The sequence below is a fragment of the Hemiscyllium ocellatum genome, chromosome 44, assembly GCF_020745735.1.
Source record: "Hemiscyllium ocellatum isolate sHemOce1 chromosome 44, sHemOce1.pat.X.cur, whole genome shotgun sequence".
In the NCBI taxonomy this organism is placed as follows: Eukaryota; Metazoa; Chordata; class Chondrichthyes; order Orectolobiformes; family Hemiscylliidae; genus Hemiscyllium; species Hemiscyllium ocellatum.
In genome coordinates this window covers 16827009-16847008 of record NC_083444.1, presented here as the reverse complement: position 1 = coordinate 16847008, position 20000 = coordinate 16827009, and the positions used below count along the sequence as shown (strand labels likewise).

Sequence of the window (20000 nt, the reverse complement as noted above, 5' to 3'; positions counted from 1 at the left end):
TGTTTGGGAAAGTGTGAATCGTTGAATCAAATTCAAGAAAAGAGCACCTCTCCAGCATGCGCCTCGTTCCAATTGCTGTCACCTTTTCACCAGCTGTCTGGGGAACGCAGAGAGGAGCTCCAAAAACAACACCGCTTGACGGCAGCTTGTCTCTCAATGCTGTGTCCTTCGAAGAAAACACATCCGTGGTTCAGGAGAGAGCAAAAGCAGGCACCAGTGACGAGCTTAAGACTCCACCTCGGCATCGGGATCATTCTGCGCTCGCCGTTCTGGCAGAAATGTGACGAGATCTGACTCAAAGGTGCGAAAAGGGCGGCTCTTACAATTGGCCCGTAGGCAGATTTCACTCGCACGTCCCAATTTAAACAAGGGACGGGACGAAACAAGTCGAGGTTCCGCCGAGATTCGGACTCGGGTCGCTGGATTCAAAGTCCAGAGTGCTAACCGTTACACCACGGAACCAGCAGGGCGGCCTGTTTTAGGCCAGGCCTGAGCTGTCCTGCATTTACACTTGCAGCAACGCTCTCAGAATCTGGTCTCTTGCTGCTGCGCCCGTGGCAGGGAATACTTGGGTGGTACAGGGTAGAGCAAAAGTAGCTCGCGCGCTTGACGCCGGGGAGTGTCGCAAACCAGCCCACATCCATCATGGGTGCAAGAATTTGCGAAACCGGCAGTTTTGTCAAAGACGATCGCTCACGCTGCCAGCGAAAAGGCTCCACCGAGATTTGAACTCGGATCGCTGGATTCAGAGTCCAGAGTGCTCACCATTACACCATGGAACCCCTAGATGGCAGCGCTGCCGAATCACTGCTCAAGGATGTTTGCCTCCTTCGTCAAGCGTGGAAACAGCAACGACAAGGATCACGACGGCAACTGTGGATCTGCTGATCCAGCAGCTCGTGCACTCGGTCTTGCTCAAGTGCAACCACGCTGTCACGGCCTGCTGCCCTGTAAGGCCGGTGGCCCGCGCCTCCGAAATCCACTTTGCCGAAGTTTTCGGAAGCAGCTCGGGCCGTGCCAGATCTGCCAACCTGTCCACGAAACCTAGTTTCTCAGCGGGAGCGGGGCTGCTGTTGGCCATGAGCAACTCTGAGCCGGGCTACTGCTCGCTAATCTCTCTCACTGGCAAACTTTCAAGCTGCTGGACAATCGCCTTTCCGGCATTTCACTTTGGCTTCCGCTTTCGCACCTCACAGTTTACCTTCCTGCTCAGTACAGCTGTCGGACAAGTCGCGCATCTGCACTACAGCTGCCTATTCGAACAGCGCCGCTGCTGTTTGTCTCCCTGATCGGCGGCCATGGCTGTGACGGCGCTGCGCTGAGCAATGCTTTTAAGCAAAGTGAGATCTCAGACGGATCGTGTTCAAGAGCACGTGTCCCTGGCTCTCCGGGAGTCTGTATTGTATGCACTGTTTTTTATGTCGCTGGACTGTCTTGTGTGTGCAAATGTCGTTGTTACCGTTTTGTAGTGATTGAAACTGGGATTTGAGGTTCCTGATTTCCCTGAAAACTGGTTGAATGGTAAGGCTTGGGGCCTGGCTTTGCTGCTCCTCTCCCTCGTAAAATTGCTGTTTCTCTATGTCCAGCTGTTACTGTGAATTGTTTGGGAAAGTGTGAATCGTTGAATCAAATTCAAGAAAAGAGCACCTCTCCAGCATGCGCCTCGTTCCAATTGCTGTCACCTTTTCACCAGCTGTCTGGGGAACGCAGAGAGGAGCTCCAAAAACAACACCGCTTGACGGCAGCTTGTCTCTCAATGCTGTGTCCTTCGAAGAAAACACATCCGTGGTTCAGGAGAGAGCAAAAGCAGGCACCAGTGACGAGCTTAAGACTCCACCTCGGCATCGGGATCATTCTGCGCTCGCCGTTCTGGCAGAAATGTGACGAGATCTGACTCAAAGGTGCGAAAAGGGCGGCTCTTACAATTGGCCCGTAGGCAGATTTCACTCGCACGTCCCAATTTAAACAAGGGACGGGACGAAACGAGTCGAGGTTCCGCCGAGATTCGAACTCGGATCGCTGGATTCAAAGTCCAGAGTGCTAACCGTTACACCACGGAACCAGCAGGGCGGCCTGCTTTAGGCCAGGCCTGAGCTGTCCTGCATTCACACTTGCAGCAACGCTCTCAGAATCTGGTCTCTTGCTGCTGCGCCCGTGGCAGGGAATACTTGGGTGGTACAGGGTAGAGCAAAAGTAGCTCGCGCGCTTGACGCCGGGGAGTGTCGCAAACCAGCCCACATCCATCATGGGTGCAAGAATTTGCGAAACCGGCAGTTTTGTCAAAGACGATCGCTCACGCTGCCAGCGAAAAGGCTCCACCGAGATTTGAACTCGGATCGCTGGATTCAGAGTCCAGAGTGCTCACCATTACACCATGGAACCCCTAGATGGCAGCGCCGCCGAATCACTGCTCAAGGATGTTTGCCTCCTTCGTCAAGCGTGGAAACAGCAACGACAAGGATCACGACGGCAACTGTGGATCTGCTGATCCAGCAGCTCGTGCACTCGGTCTTGCTCAAGTGCAACCACGCTGTCACGGCCTGCTGCCCTGTAAGGCCGGTGGCCCGCGCCTCCGAAATCCACTTTGCCGAAGTTTTCGGAAGCAGCTCGGGCCGTGCCAGATCTGCCAACCTGTCCACGAAACCTAGTTTCTCAGCGGGAGCGGGGCTGCTGTTGGCCATGAGCAACTCTGAGCCGGGCTACTGCTCGCTAATCTCTCTCACTGGCAAACTTTCAAGCTGCTGGACAATCGCCTTTCCGGCATTTCACTTTGGCTTCCGCTTTCGCACCTCACAGTTTACCTTCCTGCTCAGTACAGCTGTCGGACAAGTCGCGCATCTGCACTACAGCTGCCTATTCGAACAGCGCCGCTGCTGTTTGTCTCCCTGATCGGCGGCCATGGCTGTGACGGCGCTGCGCTGAGCAATGCTTTTAAGCAAAGTGAGATCTCAGACGGATCGTGTTCAAGAGCACGTGTCCCTGGCTCTCCGGGAGTCTGTATTGTATGCACTGTTTTTTATGTCGCTGGACTGTCTTGTGTGTGCAAATGTCGTTGTTACCGTTTTGTAGTGATTGAAACTGGGATTTGAGGTTCCTGATTTCCCTGAAAACTGGTTGAATGGTAAGGCTTGGGGCCTGGCTTTGCTGCTCCTCTCCCTCGTAAAATTGCTGTTTCTCTATGTCCAGCTGTTACTGTGAATTGTTTGGGAAAGTGTGAATCGTTGAATCAAATTCAAGAAAAGAGCACCTCTCCAGCATGCGCCTCGTTCCAATTGCTGTCACCTTTTCACCAGCTGTCTGGGGAACGCAGAGAGGAGCTCCAAAAACAACACCGCTTGACGGCAGCTTGTCTCTCAATGCTGTGTCCTTCGAAGAAAACACATCCGTGGTTCAGGAGAGAGCAAAAGCAGGCACCAGTGACGAGCTTAAGACTCCACCTCGGCATCGGGATCATTCTGCGCTCGCCGTTCTGGCAGAAATGTGACGAGATCTGACTCAAAGGTGCGAAAAGGGCGGCTCTTACAATTGGCCCGTAGGCAGATTTCACTCGCACGTCCCAATTTAAACAAGGGACGGGACGAAACGAGTCGAGGTTCCGCCGAGATTCGAACTCGGATCGCTGGATTCAAAGTCCAGAGTGCTAACCGTTACACCACGGAACCAGCAGGGCGGCCTGCTTTAGGCCAGGCCTGAGCTGTCCTGCATTCACACTTGCAGCAACGCTCTCAGAATCTGGTCTCTTGCTGCTGCGCCCGTGGCAGGGAATACTTGGGTGGTACAGGGTAGAGCAAAAGTAGCTCGCGCGCTTGACGCCGGGGAGTGTCGCAAACCAGCCCACATCCATCATGGGTGCAAGAATTTGCGAAACCGGCAGTTTTGTCAAAGACGATCGCTCACGCTGCCAGCGAAAAGGCTCCACCGAGATTTGAACTCGGATCGCTGGATTCAGAGTCCAGAGTGCTCACCATTACACCATGGAACCCCTAGATGGCAGCGCCGCCGAATCACTGCTCAAGGATGTTTGCCTCCTTCGTCAAGCGTGGAAACAGCAACGACAAGGATCACGACGGCAACTGTGGATCTGCTGATCCAGCAGCTCGTGCACTCGGTCTTGCTCAAGTGCAACCACGCTGTCACGGCCTGCTGCCCTGTAAGGCCGGTGGCCCGCGCCTCCGAAATCCACTTTGCCGAAGTTTTCGGAAGCAGCTCGGGCCGTGCCAGATCTGCCAACCTGTCCACGAAACCTAGTTTCTCAGCGGGAGCGGGGCTGCTGTTGGCCATGAGCAACTCTGAGCCGGGCTACTGCTCGCTAATCTCTCTCACTGGCAAACTTTCAAGCTGCTGGACAATCGCCTTTCCGGCATTTCACTTTGGCTTCCGCTTTCGCACCTCACAGTTTACCTTCCTGCTCAGTACAGCTGTCGGACAAGTCGCGCATCTGCACTACAGCTGCCTATTCGAACAGCGCCGCTGCTGTTTGTCTCCCTGATCGGCGGCCATGGCTGTGACGGCGCTGCGCTGAGCAATGCTTTTAAGCAAAGTGAGATCTCAGACGGATCGTGTTCAAGAGCACGTGTCCCTGGCTCTCCGGGAGTCTGTATTGTATGCACTGTTTTTTATGTCGCTGGACTGTCTTGTGTGTGCAAATGTCGTTGTTACCGTTTTGTAGTGATTGAAACTGGGATTTGAGGTTCCTGATTTCCCTGAAAACTGGTTGAATGGTAAGGCTTGGGGCCTGGCTTTGCTGCTCCTCTCCCTCGTAAAATTGCTGTTTCTCTATGTCCAGCTGTTACTGTGAATTGTTTGGGAAAGTGTGAATCGTTGAATCAAATTCAAGAAAAGAGCACCTCTCCAGCATGCGCCTCGTTCCAATTGCTGTCACCTTTTCACCAGCTGTCTGGGGAACGCAGAGAGGAGCTCCAAAAACAACACCGCTTGACGGCAGCTTGTCTCTCAATGCTGTGTCCTTCGAAGAAAACACATCCGTGGTTCAGGAGAGAGCAAAAGCAGGCACCAGTGACGAGCTTAAGACTCCACCTCGGCATCGGGATCATTCTGCGCTCGCCGTTCTGGCAGAAATGTGACGAGATCTGACTCAAAGGTGCGAAAAGGGCGGCTCTTACAATTGGCCCGTAGGCAGATTTCACTCGCACGTCCCAATTTAAACAAGGGACGGGACGAAACGAAACGAGTCGAGGTTCCGCCGAGATTCGAACTCGGGTCGCTGGATTCAAAGTCCAGAGTGCTAACCGTTACACCACGGAACCAGCAGGGCGGCCTGCTTTAGGCCAGGCCTGAGCTGTCCTGCATTCACACTTGCAGCAACGCTCTCAGAATCTGGTCTCTTGCTGCTGCGCCCGTGGCAGGGAATACTTGGGTGGTACAGGGTAGAGCAAAAGTAGCTCGCGCGCTTGACGCCGGGGAGTGTCGCAAACCAGCCCACATCCATCATGGGTGCAAGAATTTGCGAAACCGGCAGTTTTGTCAAAGACGATCGCTCACGCTGCCAGCGAAAAGGCTCCACCGAGATTTGAACTCGGATCGCTGGATTCAGAGTCCAGAGTGCTCACCATTACACCATGGAACCCCTAGATGGCAGCGCCGCCGAATCACTGCTCAAGGATGTTTGCCTCCTTCGTCAAGCGTGGAAACAGCAACGACAAGGATCACGACGGCAACTGTGGATCTGCTGATCCAGCAGCTCGTGCACTCGGTCTTGCTCAAGTGCAACCACGCTGTCACGGCCTGCTGCCCTGTAAGGCCGGTGGCCCGCGCCTCCGAAATCCACTTTGCCGAAGTTTTCGGAAGCAGCTCGGGCCGTGCCAGATCTGCCAACCTGTCCACGAAACCTAGTTTCTCAGCGGGAGCGGGGCTGCTGTTGGCCATGAGCAACTCTGAGCCGGGCTACTGCTCGCTAATCTCTCTCACTGGCAAACTTTCAAGCTGCTGGACAATCGCCTTTCCGGCATTTCACTTTGGCTTCCGCTTTCGCACCTCACAGTTTACCTTCCTGCTCAGTACAGCTGTCGGACAAGTCGCGCATCTGCACTACAGCTGCCTATTCGAACAGCGCCGCTGCTGTTTGTCTCCCTGATCGGCGGCCATGGCTGTGACGGCGCTGCGCTGAGCAATGCTTTTAAGCAAAGTGAGATCTCAGACGGATCGTGTTCAAGAGCACGTGTCCCTGGCTCTCCGGGAGTCTGTATTGTATGCACTGTTTTTTATGTCGCTGGACTGTCTTGTGTGTGCAAATGTCGTTGTTACCGTTTTGTAGTGATTGAAACTGGGATTTGAGGTTCCTGATTTCCCTGAAAACTGGTTGAATGGTAAGGCTTGGGGCCTGGCTTTGCTGCTCCTCTCCCTCGTAAAATTGCTGTTTCTCTATGTCCAGCTGTTACTGTGAATTGTTTGGGAAAGTGTGAATCGTTGAATCAAATTCAAGAAAAGAGCACCTCTCCAGCATGCGCCTCGTTCCAATTGCTGTCACCTTTTCACCAGCTGTCTGGGGAACGCAGAGAGGAGCTCCAAAAACAACACCGCTTGACGGCAGCTTGTCTCTCAATGCTGTGTCCTTCGAAGAAAACACATCCGTGGTTCAGGAGAGAGCAAAAGCAGGCACCAGTGACGAGCTTAAGACTCCACCTCGGCATCGGGATCATTCTGCGCTCGCCGTTCTGGCAGAAATGTGACGAGATCTGACTCAAAGGTGCGAAAAGGGCGGCTCTTACAATTGGCCCGTAGGCAGATTTCACTCGCACGTCCCAATTTAAACAAGGGACGGGACGAAACGAGTCGAGGTTCCGCCGAGATTCGAACTCGGATCGCTGGATTCAAAGTCCAGAGTGCTAACCGTTACACCACGGAACCAGCAGGGCGGCCTGCTTTAGGCCAGGCCTGAGCTGTCCTGCATTCACACTTGCAGCAACGCTCTCAGAATCTGGTCTCTTGCTGCTGCGCCCGTGGCAGGGAATACTTGGGTGGTACAGGGTAGAGCAAAAGTAGCTCGCGCGCTTGACGCCGGGGAGTGTCGCAAACCAGCCCACATCCATCATGGGTGCAAGAATTTGCGAAACCGGCAGTTTTGTCAAAGACGATCGCTCACGCTGCCAGCGAAAAGGCTCCACCGAGATTTGAACTCGGATCGCTGGATTCAGAGTCCAGAGTGCTCACCATTACACCATGGAACCCCTAGATGGCAGCGCCGCCGAATCACTGCTCAAGGATGTTTGCCTCCTTCGTCAAGCGTGGAAACAGCAACGACAAGGATCACGACGGCAACTGTGGATCTGCTGATCCAGCAGCTCGTGCACTCGGTCTTGCTCAAGTGCAACCACGCTGTCACGGCCTGCTGCCCTGTAAGGCCGGTGGCCCGCGCCTCCGAAATCCACTTTGCCGAAGTTTTCGGAAGCAGCTCGGGCCGTGCCAGATCTGCCAACCTGTCCACGAAACCTAGTTTCTCAGCGGGAGCGGGGCTGCTGTTGGCCATGAGCAACTCTGAGCCGGGCTACTGCTCGCTAATCTCTCTCACTGGCAAACTTTCAAGCTGCTGGACAATCGCCTTTCCGGCATTTCACTTTGGCTTCCGCTTTCGCACCTCACAGTTTACCTTCCTGCTCAGTACAGCTGTCGGACAAGTCGCGCATCTGCACTACAGCTGCCTATTCGAACAGCGCCGCTGCTGTTTGTCTCCCTGATCGGCGGCCATGGCTGTGACGGCGCTGCGCTGAGCAATGCTTTTAAGCAAAGTGAGATCTCAGACGGATCGTGTTCAAGAGCACGTGTCCCTGGCTCTCCGGGAGTCTGTATTGTATGCACTGTTTTTTATGTCGCTGGACTGTCTTGTGTGTGCAAATGTCGTTGTTACCGTTTTGTAGTGATTGAAACTGGGATTTGAGGTTCCTGATTTCCCTGAAAACTGGTTGAATGGTAAGGCTTGGGGCCTGGCTTTGCTGCTCCTCTCCCTCGTAAAATTGCTGTTTCTCTATGTCCAGCTGTTACTGTGAATTGTTTGGGAAAGTGTGAATCGTTGAATCAAATTCAAGAAAAGAGCACCTCTCCAGCATGCGCCTCGTTCCAATTGCTGTCACCTTTTCACCAGCTGTCTGGGGAACGCAGAGAGGAGCTCCAAAAACAACACCGCTTGACGGCAGCTTGTCTCTCAATGCTGTGTCCTTCGAAGAAAACACATCCGTGGTTCAGGAGAGAGCAAAAGCAGGCACCAGTGACGAGCTTAAGACTCCACCTCGGCATCGGGATCATTCTGCGCTCGCCGTTCTGGCAGAAATGTGACGAGATCTGACTCAAAGGTGCGAAAAGGGCGGCTCTTACAATTGGCCCGTAGGCAGATTTCACTCGCACGTCCCAATTTAAACAAGGGACGGGACGAAACGAGTCGAGGTTCCGCCGAGATTCGAACTCGGGTCGCTGGATTCAAAGTCCAGAGTGCTAACCGTTACACCACGGAACCAGCAGGGCGGCCTGCTTTAGGCCAGGCCTGAGCTGTCCTGCATTCACACTTGCAGCAACGCTCTCAGAATCTGGTCTCTTGCTGCTGCGCCCGTGGCAGGGAATACTTGGGTGGTACAGGGTAGAGCAAAAGTAGCTCGCGCGCTTGACGCCGGGGAGTGTCGCAAACCAGCCCACATCCATCATGGGTGCAAGAATTTGCGAAACCGGCAGTTTTGTCAAAGACGATCGCTCACGCTGCCAGCGAAAAGGCTCCACCGAGATTTGAACTCGGATCGCTGGATTCAGAGTCCAGAGTGCTCACCATTACACCATGGAACCCCTAGATGGCAGCGCCGCCGAATCACTGCTCAAGGATGTTTGCCTCCTTCGTCAAGCGTGGAAACAGCAACGACAAGGATCACGACGGCAACTGTGGATCTGCTGATCCAGCAGCTCGTGCACTCGGTCTTGCTCAAGTGCAACCACGCTGTCACGGCCTGCTGCCCTGTAAGGCCGGTGGCCCGCGCCTCCGAAATCCACTTTGCCGAAGTTTTCGGAAGCAGCTCGGGCCGTGCCAGATCTGCCAACCTGTCCACGAAACCTAGTTTCTCAGCGGGAGCGGGGCTGCTGTTGGCCATGAGCAACTCTGAGCCGGGCTACTGCTCGCTAATCTCTCTCACTGGCAAACTTTCAAGCTGCTGGACAATCGCCTTTCCGGCATTTCACTTTGGCTTCCGCTTTCGCACCTCACAGTTTACCTTCCTGCTCAGTACAGCTGTCGGACAAGTCGCGCATCTGCACTACAGCTGCCTATTCGAACAGCGCCGCTGCTGTTTGTCTCCCTGATCGGCGGCCATGGCTGTGACGGCGCTGCGCTGAGCAATGCTTTTAAGCAAAGTGAGATCTCAGACGGATCGTGTTCAAGAGCACGTGTCCCTGGCTCTCCGGGAGTCTGTATTGTATGCACTGTTTTTTATGTCGCTGGACTGTCTTGTGTGTGCAAATGTCGTTGTTACCGTTTTGTAGTGATTGAAACTGGGATTTGAGGTTCCTGATTTCCCTGAAAACTGGTTGAATGGTAAGGCTTGGGGCCTGGCTTTGCTGCTCCTCTCCCTCGTAAAATTGCTGTTTCTCTATGTCCAGCTGTTACTGTGAATTGTTTGGGAAAGTGTGAATCGTTGAATCAAATTCAAGAAAAGAGCACCTCTCCAGCATGCGCCTCGTTCCAATTGCTGTCACCTTTTCACCAGCTGTCTGGGGAACGCAGAGAGGAGCTCCAAAAACAACACCGCTTGACGGCAGCTTGTCTCTCAATGCTGTGTCCTTCGAAGAAAACACATCCGTGGTTCAGGAGAGAGCAAAAGCAGGCACCAGTGACGAGCTTAAGACTCCACCTCGGCATCGGGATCATTCTGCGCTCGCCGTTCTGGCAGAAATGTGACGAGATCTGACTCAAAGGTGCGAAAAGGGCGGCTCTTACAATTGGCCCGTAGGCAGATTTCACTCGCACGTCCCAATTTAAACAAGGGACGGGACGAAACGAGTCGAGGTTCCGCCGAGATTCGGACTCGGGTCGCTGGATTCAAAGTCCAGAGTGCTAACCGTTACACCACGGAACCAGCAGGGCGGCCTGCTTTAGGCCAGGCCTGAGCTGTCCTGCATTCACACTTGCAGCAACGCTCTCAGAATCTGGTCTCTTGCTGCTGCGCCCGTGGCAGGGAATACTTGGGTGGTACAGGGTAGAGCAAAAGTAGCTCGCGCGCTTGACGCCGGGGAGTGTCGCAAACCAGCCCACATCCATCATGGGTGCAAGAATTTGCGAAACCGGCAGTTTTGTCAAAGACGATCGCTCACGCTGCCAGCGAAAAGGCTCCACCGAGATTTGAACTCGGATCGCTGGATTCAGAGTCCAGAGTGCTCACCATTACACCATGGAACCCCTAGATGGCAGCGCCGCCGAATCACTGCTCAAGGATGTTTGCCTCCTTCGTCAAGCGTGGAAACAGCAACGACAAGGATCACGACGGCAACTGTGGATCTGCTGATCCAGCAGCTCGTGCACTCGGTCTTGCTCAAGTGCAACCACGCTGTCACGGCCTGCTGCCCTGTAAGGCCGGTGGCCCGCGCCTCCGAAATCCACTTTGCCGAAGTTTTCGGAAGCAGCTCGGGCCGTGCCAGATCTGCCAACCTGTCCACGAAACCTAGTTTCTCAGCGGGAGCGGGGCTGCTGTTGGCCATGAGCAACTCTGAGCCGGGCTACTGCTCGCTAATCTCTCTCACTGGCAAACTTTCAAGCTGCTGGACAATCGCCTTTCCGGCATTTCACTTTGGCTTCCGCTTTCGCACCTCACAGTTTACCTTCCTGCTCAGTACAGCTGTCGGACAAGTCGCGCATCTGCACTACAGCTGCCTATTCGAACAGCGCCGCTGCTGTTTGTCTCCCTGATCGGCGGCCATGGCTGTGACGGCGCTGCGCTGAGCAATGCTTTTAAGCAAAGTGAGATCTCAGACGGATCGTGTTCAAGAGCACGTGTCCCTGGCTCTCCGGGAGTCTGTATTGTATGCACTGTTTTTTATGTCGCTGGACTGTCTTGTGTGTGCAAATGTCGTTGTTACCGTTTTGTAGTGATTGAAACTGGGATTTGAGGTTCCTGATTTCCCTGAAAACTGGTTGAATGGTAAGGCTTGGGGCCTGGCTTTGCTGCTCCTCTCCCTCGTAAAATTGCTGTTTCTCTATGTCCAGCTGTTACTGTGAATTGTTTGGGAAAGTGTGAATCGTTGAATCAAATTCAAGAAAAGAGCACCTCTCCAGCATGCGCCTCGTTCCAATTGCTGTCACCTTTTCACCAGCTGTCTGGGGAACGCAGAGAGGAGCTCCAAAAACAACACCGCTTGACGGCAGCTTGTCTCTCAATGCTGTGTCCTTCGAAGAAAACACATCCGTGGTTCAGGAGAGAGCAAAAGCAGGCACCAGTGACGAGCTTAAGACTCCACCTCGGCATCGGGATCATTCTGCGCTCGCCGTTCTGGCAGAAATGTGACGAGATCTGACTCAAAGGTGCGAAAAGGGCGGCTCTTACAATTGGCCCGTAGGCAGATTTCACTCGCACGTCCCAATTTAAACAAGGGACGGGACGAAACGAGTCGAGGTTCCGCCGAGATTCGAACTCGGGTCGCTGGATTCAAAGTCCAGAGTGCTAACCGTTACACCACGGAACCAGCAGGGCGGCCTGCTTTAGGCCAGGCCTGAGCTGTCCTGCATTCACACTTGCAGCAACGCTCTCAGAATCTGGTCTCTTGCTGCTGCGCCCGTGGCAGGGAATACTTGGGTGGTACAGGGTAGAGCAAAAGTAGCTCGCGCGCTTGACGCCGGGGAGTGTCGCAAACCAGCCCACATCCATCATGGGTGCAAGAATTTGCGAAACCGGCAGTTTTGTCAAAGACGATCGCTCACGCTGCCAGCGAAAAGGCTCCACCGAGATTTGAACTCGGATCGCTGGATTCAGAGTCCAGAGTGCTCACCATTACACCATGGAACCCCTAGATGGCAGCGCCGCCGAATCACTGCTCAAGGATGTTTGCCTCCTTCGTCAAGCGTGGAAACAGCAACGACAAGGATCACGACGGCAACTGTGGATCTGCTGATCCAGCAGCTCGTGCACTCGGTCTTGCTCAAGTGCAACCACGCTGTCACGGCCTGCTGCCCTGTAAGGCCGGTGGCCCGCGCCTCCGAAATCCACTTTGCCGAAGTTTTCGGAAGCAGCTCGGGCCGTGCCAGATCTGCCAACCTGTCCACGAAACCTAGTTTCTCAGCGGGAGCGGGGCTGCTGTTGGCCATGAGCAACTCTGAGCCGGGCTACTGCTCGCTAATCTCTCTCACTGGCAAACTTTCAAGCTGCTGGACAATCGCCTTTCCGGCATTTCACTTTGGCTTCCGCTTTCGCACCTCACAGTTTACCTTCCTGCTCAGTACAGCTGTCGGACAAGTCGCGCATCTGCACTACAGCTGCCTATTCGAACAGCGCCGCTGCTGTTTGTCTCCCTGATCGGCGGCCATGGCTGTGACGGCGCTGCGCTGAGCAATGCTTTTAAGCAAAGTGAGATCTCAGACGGATCGTGTTCAAGAGCACGTGTCCCTGGCTCTCCGGGAGTCTGTATTGTATGCACTGTTTTTTATGTCGCTGGACTGTCTTGTGTGTGCAAATGTCGTTGTTACCGTTTTGTAGTGATTGAAACTGGGATTTGAGGTTCCTGATTTCCCTGAAAACTGGTTGAATGGTAAGGCTTGGGGCCTGGCTTTGCTGCTCCTCTCCCTCGTAAAATTGCTGTTTCTCTATGTCCAGCTGTTACTGTGAATTGTTTGGGAAAGTGTGAATCGTTGAATCAAATTCAAGAAAAGAGCACCTCTCCAGCATGCGCCTCGTTCCAATTGCTGTCACCTTTTCACCAGCTGTCTGGGGAACGCAGAGAGGAGCTCCAAAAACAACACCGCTTGACGGCAGCTTGTCTCTCAATGCTGTGTCCTTCGAAGAAAACACATCCGTGGTTCAGGAGAGAGCAAAAGCAGGCACCAGTGACGAGCTTAAGACTCCACCTCGGCATCGGGATCATTCTGCGCTCGCCGTTCTGGCAGAAATGTGACGAGATCTGACTCAAAGGTGCGAAAAGGGCGGCTCTTACAATTGGCCCGTAGGCAGATTTCACTCGCACGTCCCAATTTAAACAAGGGACGGGACGAAACGAGTCGAGGTTCCGCCGAGATTCGAACTCGGATCGCTGGATTCAAAGTCCAGAGTGCTAACCGTTACACCACGGAACCAGCAGGGCGGCCTGCTTTAGGCCAGGCCTGAGCTGTCCTGCATTCACACTTGCAGCAACGCTCTCAGAATCTGGTCTCTTGCTGCTGCGCCCGTGGCAGGGAATACTTGGGTGGTACAGGGTAGAGCAAAAGTAGCTCGCGCGCTTGACGCCGGGGAGTGTCGCAAACCAGCCCACATCCATCATGGGTGCAAGAATTTGCGAAACCGGCAGTTTTGTCAAAGACGATCGCTCACGCTGCCAGCGAAAAGGCTCCACCGAGATTTGAACTCGGATCGCTGGATTCAGAGTCCAGAGTGCTCACCATTACACCATGGAACCCCTAGATGGCAGCGCCGCCGAATCACTGCTCAAGGATGTTTGCCTCCTTCGTCAAGCGTGGAAACAGCAACGACAAGGATCACGACGGCAACTGTGGATCTGCTGATCCAGCAGCTCGTGCACTCGGTCTTGCTCAAGTGCAACCACGCTGTCACGGCCTGCTGCCCTGTAAGGCCGGTGGCCCGCGCCTCCGAAATCCACTTTGCCGAAGTTTTCGGAAGCAGCTCGGGCCGTGCCAGATCTGCCAACCTGTCCACGAAACCTAGTTTCTCAGCGGGAGCGGGGCTGCTGTTGGCCATGAGCAACTCTGAGCCGGGCTACTGCTCGCTAATCTCTCTCACTGGCAAACTTTCAAGCTGCTGGACAATCGCCTTTCCGGCATTTCACTTTGGCTTCCGCTTTCGCACCTCACAGTTTACCTTCCTGCTCAGTACAGCTGTCGGACAAGTCGCGCATCTGCACTACAGCTGCCTATTCGAACAGCGCCGCTGCTGTTTGTCTCCCTGATCGGCGGCCATGGCTGTGACGGCGCTGCGCTGAGCAATGCTTTTAAGCAAAGTGAGATCTCAGACGGATCGTGTTCAAGAGCACGTGTCCCTGGCTCTCCGGGAGTCTGTATTGTATGCACTGTTTTTATGTCGCTGGACTGTCTTGTGTGTGCAAATGTCGTTGTTACCGTTTTGTAGTGATTGAAACTGGGATTTGAGGTTCCTGATTTCCCTGAAAACTGGTTGAATGGTAAGGCTTGGGGCCTGGCTTTGCTGCTCCTCTCCCTCGTAAAATTGCTGTTTCTCTATGTCCAGCTGTTACTGTGAATTGTTTGGGAAAGTGTGAATCGTTGAATCAAATTCAAGAAAAGAGCACCTCTCCAGCATGCGCCTCGTTCCAATTGCTGTCACCTTTTCACCAGCTGTCTGGGGAACGCAGAGAGGAGCTCCAAAAACAACACCGCTTGACGGCAGCTTGTCTCTCAATGCTGTGTCCTTCGAAGAAAACACATCCGTGGTTCAGGAGAGAGCAAAAGCAGGCACCAGTGACGAGCTTAAGACTCCACCTCGGCATCGGGATCATTCTGCGCTCGCCGTTCTGGCAGAAATGTGACGAGATCTGACTCAAAGGTGCGAAAAGGGCGGCTCTTACAATTGGCCCGTAGGCAGATTTCACTCGCACGTCCCAATTTAAACAAGGGACGGGACGAAACGAGTCGAGGTTCCGCCGAGATTCGAACTCGGGTCGCTGGATTCAAAGTCCAGAGTGCTAACCGTTACACCACGGAACCAGCAGGGCGGCCTGCTTTAGGCCAGGCCTGAGCTGTCCTGCATTCACACTTGCAGCAACGCTCTCAGAATCTGGTCTCTTGCTGCTGCGCCCGTGGCAGGGAATACTTGGGTGGTACAGGGTAGAGCAAAAGTAGCTCGCGCGCTTGACGCCGGGGAGTGTCGCAAACCAGCCCACATCCATCATGGGTGCAAGAATTTGCGAAACCGGCAGTTTTGTCAAAGACGATCGCTCACGCTGCCAGCGAAAAAGGCTCCACCGAGATTTGAACTCGGATCGCTGGATTCAGAGTCCAGAGTGCTCACCATTACACCATGGAACCCCTAGATGGCAGCGCCGCCGAATCACTGCTCAAGGATGTTTGCCTCCTTCGTCAAGCGTGGAAACAGCAACGACAAGGATCACGACGGCAACTGTGGATCTGCTGATCCAGCAGCTCGTGCACTCGGTCTTGCTCAAGTGCAACCACGCTGTCACGGCCTGCTGCCCTGTAAGGCCGGTGGCCCGCGCCTCCGAAATCCACTTTGCCGAAGTTTTCGGAAGCAGCTCGGGCCGTGCCAGATCTGCCAACCTGTCCACGAAACCTAGTTTCTCAGCGGGAGCGGGGCTGCTGTTGGCCATGAGCAACTCTGAGCCGGGCTACTGCTCGCTAATCTCTCTCACTGGCAAACTTTCAAGCTGCTGGACAATCGCCTTTCCGGCATTTCACTTTGGCTTCCGCTTTCGCACCTCACAGTTTACCTTCCTGCTCAGTACAGCTGTCGGACAAGTCGCGCATCTGCACTACAGCTGCCTATTCGAACAGCGCCGCTGCTGTTTGTCTCCCTGATCGGCGGCCATGGCTGTGACGGCGCTGCGCTGAGCAATGCTTTTAAGCAAAGTGAGATCTCAGACGGATCGTGTTCAAGAGCACGTGTCCCTGGCTCTCCGGGAGTCTGTATTGTATGCACTGTTTTTTATGTCGCTGGACTGTCTTGTGTGTGCAAATGTCGTTGTTACCGTTTTGTAGTGATTGAAACTGGATTTGAGGTTCCTGATTTCCCTGAAAACTGGTTGAATGGTAAGGCTTGGGGCCTGGCTTTGCTGCTCCTCTCCCTCGTAAAATTGCTGTTTCTCTATGTCCAGCTGTTACTGTGAATTGTTTGGGAAAGTGTGAATCGTTGAATCAAATTCAAGAAAAGAGCACCTCTCCAGCATGCGCCTCGTTCCAATTGCTGTCACCTTTTCACCAGCTGTCTGGGGAACGCAGAGAGGAGCTCCAAAAACAACACCGCTTGACGGCAGCTTGTCTCTCAATGCTGTGTCCTTCGAAGAAAACACATCCGTGGTTCAGGAGAGAGCAAAAGCAGGCACCAGTGACGAGCTTAAGACTCCACCTCGGCATCGGGATCATTCTGCGCTCGCCGTTCTGGCAGAAATGTGACGAGATCTGACTCAAAGGTGCGAAAAGGGCGGCTCTTACAATTGGCCCGTAGGCAGATTTCACTCGCACGTCCCAATTTAAACAAGGGACGGGACGAAACGAGTCGAGGTTCCGCCGAGATTCGAACTCGGGTCGCTGGATTCAAAGTCCAGAGTGCTAACCGTTACACCACGGAACCAGCAGGGCGGCCTGCTTTAGGCCAGGCCTGAGCTGTCCTGCATTCACACTTGCAGCAACGCTCTCAGAATCTGGTCTCTTGCTGCTGCGCCCGTGGCAGGGAATACTTGGGTGGTACAGGGTAGAGCAAAAGTAGCTCGCGCGCTTGACGCCGGGGAGTGTCGCAAACCAGCCCACATCCATCATGGGTGCAAGAATTTGCGAAACCGGCAGTTTTGTCAAAGACGATCGCTCACGCTGCCAGCGAAAAGGCTCCACCGAGATTTGAACTCGGATCGCTGGATTCAGAGTCCAGAGTGCTCACCATTACACCATGGAACCCCTAGATGGCAGCGCCGCCGAATCACTGCTCAAGGATGTTTGCCTCCTTCGTCAAGCGTGGAAACAGCAACGACAAGGATCACGACGGCAACTGTGGATCTGCTGATCCAGCAGCTCGTGCACTCGGTCTTGCTCAAGTGCAACCACGCTGTCACGGCCTGCTGCCCTGTAAGGCCGGTGGCCCGCGCCTCCGAAATCCACTTTGCCGAAGTTTTCGGAAGCAGCTCGGGCCGTGCCAGATCTGCCAACCTGTCCACGAAACCTAGTTTCTCAGCGGGAGCGGGGCTGCTGTTGGCCATGAGCAACTCTGAGCCGGGCTACTGCTCGCTAATCTCTCTCACTGGCAAACTTTCAAGCTGCTGGACAATCGCCTTTCCGGCATTTCACTTTGGCTTCCGCTTTCGCACCTCACAGTTTACCTTCCTGCTCAGTACAGCTGTCGGACAAGTCGCGCATCTGCACTACAGCTGCCTATTCGAACAGCGCCGCTGCTGTTTGTCTCCCTGATCGGCGGCCATGGCTGTGACGGCGCTGCGCTGAGCAATGCTTTTAAGCAAAGTGAGATCTCAGACGGATCGTGTTCAAGAGCACGTGTCCTGGCTCTCCGGGAGTCTGTATTGTATGCACTGTTTTTTATGTCGCTGGACTGTCTTGTGTGTGCAAATGTCGTTGTTACCGTTTTGTAGTGATTGAAACTGGGATTTGAGGTTCCTGATTTCCCTGAAAACTGGTTGAATGGTAAGGCTTGGGGCCTGGCTTTGCTGCTCCTCTCCCTCGTAAAATTGCTGTTTCTCTATGTCCAGCTGTTACTGTGAATTGTTTGGGAAAGTGTGAATCGTTGAATCAAATTCAAGAAAAGAGCACCTCTCCAGCATGCGCCTCGTTCCAATTGCTGTCACCTTTTCACCAGCTGTCTGGGGAACGCAGAGAGGAGCTCCAAAAACAACACCGCTTGACGGCAGCTTGTCTCTCAATGCTGTGTCCTTCGAAGAAGAAAACACATCCGTGGTTCAGGAGAGAGCAAAAGCAGGCACCAGTGACGAGCTTAAGACTCCACCTCGGCATCGGGATCATTCTGCGCTCGCCGTTCTGGCAGAAATGTGACGAGATCTGACTCAAAGGTGCGAAAAGGGCGGCTCTTACAATTGGCCGTAGGCAGATTTCACTCGCACGTCCCAATTTAAACAAGGGACGGGACGACGAAACGAGTCGAGGTTCCGCCGAGATTCGAACTCGGGTCGCTGGATTCAAAGTCCAGAGTGCTAACCGTTACACACGGAACCAGCAGGGCGGCCTGCTTTAGGCCAGGCCTGAGCTGTCCTGCATTCACACTTGCAGCAACGCTCTCAGAATCTGGTCTCTTGCTGCTGCGCCCGTGGCAGGGAATACTTGGGTGGTACAGGGTAGAGCAAAAGTAGCTCGCGCGCTTGACGCCGGGGAGTGTCGCAAACCAGCCCACATCCATCATGGGTGCAAGAATTTGCGAAACCGGCAGTTTTGTCAAAGACGATCGCTCACGCTGCCAGCGAAAAGGCTCCACCGAGATTTGAACTCGGATCGCTGGATTCAGAGTCCAGAGTGCTCACCATTACACCATGGAACCCTAGATGGCAGCGCCGCCGAATCACTGCTCAAGGATGTTTGCCTCCTTCGTCAAGCGTGGAAACAGCAACGACAAGGATCACGACGGCAACTGTGGATGCTGATCCAGCAGCTCGTGCACTCGGTCTTGCTCAAGTGCAACCACGCTGTCACGGCCTGCTGCCCTGTAAGGCCGGTGGCCCGCGCCTCCGAAATCCACTTTGCCGAAGTTTTCGGAAGCAGCTCGGGCCGTGCCAGATCTGCCAACCTGTCCACGAAACCTAGTTCTCAGCGGGAGCGGGCTGCTGTTGGCCATGAGCAAACTCTGAGCCGGGCTACTGCTCGCTAATCTCTCTCACTGGCAAACTTTCAAGCTGCTGGACAATCGCCTTTCCGGCATTTCACTTTGGCTTCCGCTTTCGCACTCACAGTTTACCTTCTGCTCAGTACAGCTGTCGGACAAGTCGCGCATCTGCACTACAGCTGCTATTCGAACAGCGCCGCTGCTGTTTGTCTCCCTGATCGGCGGCCATGGCTGTGACGGCGCTGCGCTGAGCAATGCTTTTAAGCAAAGTGAGATCTCAGACGGATCGTGTTCAAGAGCACGTGTCCCTGGCTCTCCGGGAGTCTGTATTGTATGCACTGTTTTTTATGTCGCTGGACTGTCTTGTGTGTGCAAATGTCGTTGTTACGTTTTGTAGTGATTGAAACTGGGATTTGAGGTTCCTGATTCCCTGAAAACTGGTTGAATGGTAAGGCTTGGGGCCTGGCTTTGCTGCTCCTCTCCCTCGTAAAATTGCTGTTTCTCTATGTCCAGCTGTTACTGTGAATTGTTTGGGAAAGTGTGAATCGTTGAATCAAATTCAAGAAAAGAGCACCTCTCCAGCATGCGCCTCGTTCCAATTGCTGTCACCTTTTCACCAGCTGTCTGGGGACGCGAGAGCAGAGAGGAGCTCCAAAAACAACACCGCTTGACGGACAGCTTGTCTCTCAATGCTGTGTCCTTCGAAGAAAACACATCCGTGGTTTCAGGAGAGAGCAAAAGCAGGCACCAGTGACGAGCTTAAGACTCCACCTCGGCATCGGATCATTCTGCGCTCGCCGTTCTGCAGAAATGTGACGAGATCTGACTCAAAGGTGCGAAAGGGGCGGCTCTTACAATTGGCCCGTAGGCAGATTTCACTGCACGTCCAATTTAAACAAGGGACGGGACGACACGAGTCGAGGTTCGCCGAGATTCGAACTCGGGTTCGCTGGATTCAAAGTCCAGAGTGCTAACCGTTACACCACGGAACCAGCAGGGCGGCCTGCTTTAGGCAGGCCTGAGCTGTCCTGCATTCACACTTGCAGCAACGTTCAGAATCTGGTCTCTTGCTGCTGCGCCCGTGGCAGGGAATACTTGGGTGGTACAGGGTAGAGCAAAAGTAGCTCGCGCGCTTGACGCCGGGGAGTGTCGCAAACCAGCCCACATCCATCATGGGTGCAAGAATTTGCGAAACGGCAGTTTTGTCAAAGACGATCGCTCACGCTGCCAGCGAAAAAGGCTCCACCGAGATTTGAAACTCGGATCGCTTGGATTCAGAGTCCAGAGTGCTCACCATTACACCATGGAACCCCTAGATGGCAGCGCCGC

General features: G+C 54.1%; 26 non-coding genes across 26 annotated transcripts; all 26 read right to left on the bottom strand.

Moving 5' to 3' along the window:
• Positions 1–390: 390 nt before the first annotated feature.
• Positions 391–462, bottom strand: trnaq-uug (transfer RNA glutamine (anticodon UUG)). The gene has a single exon. It is a non-coding gene; the product is annotated as a tRNA-Gln (tRNA).
• A 248-nt stretch (positions 463–710) lies between these two features.
• Positions 711–782, bottom strand: trnaq-cug (transfer RNA glutamine (anticodon CUG)). The gene has a single exon. It is a non-coding gene; the product is annotated as a tRNA-Gln (tRNA).
• A 1208-nt stretch (positions 783–1990) lies between these two features.
• Positions 1991–2062, bottom strand: trnaq-uug (transfer RNA glutamine (anticodon UUG)). The gene has a single exon. It is a non-coding gene; the product is annotated as a tRNA-Gln (tRNA).
• A 248-nt stretch (positions 2063–2310) lies between these two features.
• Positions 2311–2382, bottom strand: trnaq-cug (transfer RNA glutamine (anticodon CUG)). The gene has a single exon. It is a non-coding gene; the product is annotated as a tRNA-Gln (tRNA).
• A 1208-nt stretch (positions 2383–3590) lies between these two features.
• trnaq-uug (transfer RNA glutamine (anticodon UUG)) lies at positions 3591–3662 on the bottom strand. Its single transcript has one exon. It is a non-coding gene; the product is annotated as a tRNA-Gln (tRNA).
• Positions 3663–3910: 248 nt separating this feature from the next.
• trnaq-cug (transfer RNA glutamine (anticodon CUG)) lies at positions 3911–3982 on the bottom strand. Its single transcript has one exon. It is a non-coding gene; the product is annotated as a tRNA-Gln (tRNA).
• A 1213-nt stretch (positions 3983–5195) lies between these two features.
• On the bottom strand, positions 5196–5267 carry trnaq-uug (transfer RNA glutamine (anticodon UUG)). Its single transcript has one exon. It is a non-coding gene; the product is annotated as a tRNA-Gln (tRNA).
• Positions 5268–5515: 248 nt separating this feature from the next.
• Positions 5516–5587, bottom strand: trnaq-cug (transfer RNA glutamine (anticodon CUG)). The gene has a single exon. It is a non-coding gene; the product is annotated as a tRNA-Gln (tRNA).
• Positions 5588–6795: 1208 nt separating this feature from the next.
• trnaq-uug (transfer RNA glutamine (anticodon UUG)) lies at positions 6796–6867 on the bottom strand. The gene has a single exon. It is a non-coding gene; the product is annotated as a tRNA-Gln (tRNA).
• Positions 6868–7115: 248 nt separating this feature from the next.
• Positions 7116–7187, bottom strand: trnaq-cug (transfer RNA glutamine (anticodon CUG)). The gene has a single exon. It is a non-coding gene; the product is annotated as a tRNA-Gln (tRNA).
• Positions 7188–8395: 1208 nt separating this feature from the next.
• trnaq-uug (transfer RNA glutamine (anticodon UUG)) lies at positions 8396–8467 on the bottom strand. The gene has a single exon. It is a non-coding gene; the product is annotated as a tRNA-Gln (tRNA).
• Positions 8468–8715: 248 nt separating this feature from the next.
• trnaq-cug (transfer RNA glutamine (anticodon CUG)) lies at positions 8716–8787 on the bottom strand. Its single transcript has one exon. It is a non-coding gene; the product is annotated as a tRNA-Gln (tRNA).
• Positions 8788–9995: 1208 nt separating this feature from the next.
• Positions 9996–10067, bottom strand: trnaq-uug (transfer RNA glutamine (anticodon UUG)). Its single transcript has one exon. It is a non-coding gene; the product is annotated as a tRNA-Gln (tRNA).
• A 248-nt stretch (positions 10068–10315) lies between these two features.
• On the bottom strand, positions 10316–10387 carry trnaq-cug (transfer RNA glutamine (anticodon CUG)). The gene has a single exon. It is a non-coding gene; the product is annotated as a tRNA-Gln (tRNA).
• Positions 10388–11595: 1208 nt separating this feature from the next.
• On the bottom strand, positions 11596–11667 carry trnaq-uug (transfer RNA glutamine (anticodon UUG)). The gene has a single exon. It is a non-coding gene; the product is annotated as a tRNA-Gln (tRNA).
• A 248-nt stretch (positions 11668–11915) lies between these two features.
• trnaq-cug (transfer RNA glutamine (anticodon CUG)) lies at positions 11916–11987 on the bottom strand. Its single transcript has one exon. It is a non-coding gene; the product is annotated as a tRNA-Gln (tRNA).
• A 1208-nt stretch (positions 11988–13195) lies between these two features.
• Positions 13196–13267, bottom strand: trnaq-uug (transfer RNA glutamine (anticodon UUG)). Its single transcript has one exon. It is a non-coding gene; the product is annotated as a tRNA-Gln (tRNA).
• A 248-nt stretch (positions 13268–13515) lies between these two features.
• trnaq-cug (transfer RNA glutamine (anticodon CUG)) lies at positions 13516–13587 on the bottom strand. The gene has a single exon. It is a non-coding gene; the product is annotated as a tRNA-Gln (tRNA).
• A 1207-nt stretch (positions 13588–14794) lies between these two features.
• On the bottom strand, positions 14795–14866 carry trnaq-uug (transfer RNA glutamine (anticodon UUG)). Its single transcript has one exon. It is a non-coding gene; the product is annotated as a tRNA-Gln (tRNA).
• Positions 14867–15115: 249 nt separating this feature from the next.
• On the bottom strand, positions 15116–15187 carry trnaq-cug (transfer RNA glutamine (anticodon CUG)). Its single transcript has one exon. It is a non-coding gene; the product is annotated as a tRNA-Gln (tRNA).
• Positions 15188–16394: 1207 nt separating this feature from the next.
• trnaq-uug (transfer RNA glutamine (anticodon UUG)) lies at positions 16395–16466 on the bottom strand. Its single transcript has one exon. It is a non-coding gene; the product is annotated as a tRNA-Gln (tRNA).
• Positions 16467–16714: 248 nt separating this feature from the next.
• Positions 16715–16786, bottom strand: trnaq-cug (transfer RNA glutamine (anticodon CUG)). Its single transcript has one exon. It is a non-coding gene; the product is annotated as a tRNA-Gln (tRNA).
• Positions 16787–17998: 1212 nt separating this feature from the next.
• On the bottom strand, positions 17999–18069 carry trnaq-uug (transfer RNA glutamine (anticodon UUG)). Its single transcript has one exon. It is a non-coding gene; the product is annotated as a tRNA-Gln (tRNA).
• A 248-nt stretch (positions 18070–18317) lies between these two features.
• On the bottom strand, positions 18318–18389 carry trnaq-cug (transfer RNA glutamine (anticodon CUG)). The gene has a single exon. It is a non-coding gene; the product is annotated as a tRNA-Gln (tRNA).
• Positions 18390–19591: 1202 nt separating this feature from the next.
• trnaq-uug (transfer RNA glutamine (anticodon UUG)) lies at positions 19592–19663 on the bottom strand. The gene has a single exon. It is a non-coding gene; the product is annotated as a tRNA-Gln (tRNA).
• A 245-nt stretch (positions 19664–19908) lies between these two features.
• Positions 19909–19982, bottom strand: trnaq-cug (transfer RNA glutamine (anticodon CUG)). Its single transcript has one exon. It is a non-coding gene; the product is annotated as a tRNA-Gln (tRNA).
• Between the last annotated feature and the right edge of the window lie 18 nt (positions 19983–20000).